Raw genomic sequence first — 4032 nt, 5'->3', positions numbered from 1 at the left:
GAACATGGGATTTATCGTGCGGGCAATACCAACGCCTATACCGAGAATCCCTCTGGCAAAGTATAGCGTTTGCACAGAAGATGCGAAGTACATGTGGAGCCAGCCTAAGGTGAACACTGTGCTGCATGCAATAAGGCAGTATTTACGACCGATGCGATCGGCCAACTGCGCAGCCAGAAGTGAACCGATCATTGAACTAAGTACTGTCAAAGAAACGCTCCATGAATATTCGTCGTGTGTTAACCTTAGCGGCACGTCGCCGATTCCAGTTGTTAGAGGGAGAAATGAAGAGTTTGTCCATCCGTAGACTGTACCGACCAAGCACATGGTTATCGTTCCTGGAATGAGAAACAGTTAATGCTATATATAGCATATGTTAATTGTAGTGCGATTGTTTTATAATTACACTGCTAATATTTACGCAAATTTGTATTTTTAATATGTACTACTAATTGTTAGGTAGATGATACATTATACTGTACATGTCAATGTGTGTAAGCGACAGAGGAAGTTCAGGTGTCACTTAAGACAAAAGACAATTGGTAACTGTTAGAAGAATCTAGAATAGTATGTTGACAACAAGCGTGCGTGTAAGAAGATAATCGAGGTCTTCAGAGTGTAATATATATGTATAGCTGTTGTGTGTGAATAAAGTAAATTATTTATTTTCCCGAATTCTCTCTATACCTTAACACTAATATATTTGTAATTAATACATACCGCAGGCTATAGGTAAATGGATTCTTCGCGATGTTAACACGAATGCATTCCACTAGTATTATTTCTTAGCTATTTTATTATTAATCTGTTCATCAATTCGCATTATATGTGCATTAAGTAAAATACTACGTGAAGTAAAATTTGTTAGAGACTTGCGTTAGGTCTGGGTATATTAATGTGTAATAATAAACATTTTTTTGCTTTAAGATTTCTCATAAATATATAAAAGTCCGCACTTGGTTTATGATATAAGAAAGCATCAGTGCGATGAATATCTGAATCGAAATGTTAAATTTATCATAATGTAGGATGGAATAGAAATGCAACTTTAAACGATGGTACGCAAGTCAATATCAGTAAGAAATAATTTAGGAACATCACTATGAAACATCAATTCGAGGGTGGAAAGGAAATTGCATTCTGCGTATTAAAATTACAGATAAGTACTTGACGTGTTTTCAAGAGTGAAAACTAACCGGAAATACATGCCAGCAATCGCCGGCGTTGTGCGCCGCAGAAACTAGAACATTCCCATGGAAGAAATAAACCGTCAAGATCTAAATCTCCGCCCTCAGGCGAGTGCCCAAGAGGGATCGTGGGAATCTGGAAAACAGATACCTTTGTTAAGAACAGAAATCATAATTCTATTCTAATTAGATAGTGTAATCAAACTTTTGAGCGAATACCAAACCACGGAAAAGATATCAAGAAGTATTTAAATATTAACCTTATTTCAACATTTATTCTTTCTCCTATCTTAATCGAAATACAATTTACGATATTTCTGTCAACAGCATTGAAATATTCTTGATGTTCTTTGATGTTATTAAAGATAAAAGACGTACTTGAGTTTCTCACTGACGTTTGCTAATGGTTATTTGTACTTTTGAAAACTTTCTTCTACAATCTTTTCCTTTGAGTATCCCCCAAATCAATGATAATTTCAGAGGTTTTTATATGTTTCTTAAATATCTTTTCTAAATAATGAAATATATTAATACGTCGTATAGATAATACCGAAAACCCGTTTGAACCATCGAGTATGATTCGATATTTATAAGACGTAACAGTTTTAAGCTCTGAACTTTATGTTTTGGTTTGTCGTGACTGTTTGATTCAGGCTGAAAGATTCAAAATTTTAAATGATCACGATCCATCAAGACGTAAGGTCGAAGATTTAAGATTATTTTGACTTTTAAATATCGAATCATACTCGAAGGTTCGGACGATTCTTTGGTATTCTCGACATGATATGTTAATACATTTCATTATGTGCCAAAACTTTTAATCGAGTCGAAGGAATCAAAACTTTAATTCCTATGGATTCGTCTCTGTTATTTGGAAATAAAAGAATAATAGTAAAATTCGCTGAAAATAGGTATCTCAAACGAACGCTTTTTTTATATTCTCATTCAATTAGAATTTGTTACTCTGCGTTATTTAATTTCTAATGGTTTATTTTAAAAATATATATTGTATAATCATATTAACTGCTTACCGTCCTACGCATGTTGCCAAAAATAAGTACTTTTACGCAATTATATAATCACGACAGATTTTCAATAATTCAGTTTGTAGAATCCAGTTCACTCATAATTATTTAAGAAATGCACGAATGATCATGGGTAGTTATCTATTGCTAAAAAAGAACAACTGTAAGAAATCTTTACACTGAATCTCGCGATTTACGGACTTCGTATCGATTTGTTCGATTTGCACGAGTGTCACAACCATACTAGGTACTTCTGGGGCTACTTCCTGTTTACATACAGTCGACATTATTTCAACACCTAAACACTTCTAATTCTCCTTGTTATATGTTTAAATGTAACGAATTAATTTTAAATATTCCGACATAGGAACAATAATGTTTTTGTACTTATTATATCTAGGAAGTATCCTAATTATAATGTTAGAACAGTCGGATGCCAACTATTATATGATACATATTTCCTATAATATAAAAATTAAAATCAGCAAAAATAATTGCACAGCTTCGACTATTATATATTTTTGTTTCATTTGCTACATCGGCTACGTTGCGATCATAATGCAGCATTTGAATTTATAATATTATAATATGATAATATTATAGTATTTGGGTTTATAAGGAAACCTTTAGATTTGTTATTGTTAGGTTTAAGGGAATCTTTATATTCTTGATCGGTAAGATTTATAAAGCCACTCTGTGCCTTTATTATTTTCGGATATGTATGTATTATGCAGGGCTTAGGAAAAGACCTTTAGGTTTCTGATTAAAGTATTGAAATTAAATTAGATGTTCTATCAGGTAGAGTTTTTCAAATTTGATGGGACAGGATCTAGATGGAACGTTTGTGAGTCAGGTGCGTGGCTATATAGAGTATCTTTACTGCAAAAAGCAATGCTTCCTAGATGCGTTAATCCGTTCCTAATAAGTACCTTAATGTTTAATTAATTTATACATGCATTTAATTATACATGCATAATGAACAGTAATGTTTAAGTAGATAAGGTAGTGTAAGTAGATAAATAGTATAATTCTTTATGAAACGCATCATTCTCTTTTTTAAAACAATTTTACCACAGACGAGGAACAGGAATAGACATGATATTCAGTGCTTGTTCACATTTTGCGGGTCGCATGATCTCTCCATACCATTTTCGTGTCGCATGCGAAGTTACTATTTCAGTTTAATACTGGTTTGAATTAAAACTATAATCTTATACGAAATTATAAATAAAATATAAAACTGGACATCCAATATTAGCAACGAAATATAATTCTATCTTGCTACAATATTTCAGTAAACATCACACACTATCAAAATAATAAATTACTGTATAGTAAAGTAAGTAAATAAGAATTAAGTGAATCGTTTAATCAGTTCTAAATGAAATTGCAATTTCATATATCTGAAACAAAAATGTGAATTTTTAAATCTTTCCTATTTCCATCCTTGTATTCTCAAACCAATAATAAATTATGTATTTCCAAGTATAGGTAATCTTATTCACCATCAGAAACTCACGAAACCGGTTCGATAATTTATCGATAACGAACAGACGATGCACCTCGATGTCCCACAGTGTATCTCGACGTCCCAGGACATCCCACGATGTTCTTAGGATATCCTACTCTGCCCCACGGTAAATTCTCTTCGTGGCTTTTGTCCCACGGAGTCTCACGGGGTACAACGGTTTCCCATGGTGTCCCACGGTATTCCATGCTGCCCCACGGCTTCGCATGGTATCCCACAGCGGCCCACGATGGCCCACGTCCAGCCTAGATCATCCAAAATACTTCCTGACTTTTGGTGATCCAAACTGTAT

Source organism: Bombus impatiens, unplaced genomic scaffold (genome assembly GCF_000188095.3).
Source record: "Bombus impatiens unplaced genomic scaffold, BIMP_2.2 scf_3336, whole genome shotgun sequence".
Classification (NCBI taxonomy): domain Eukaryota; kingdom Metazoa; phylum Arthropoda; class Insecta; order Hymenoptera; family Apidae; genus Bombus; species Bombus impatiens.
Note: the sequence above shows the minus strand (reverse complement) of the source record.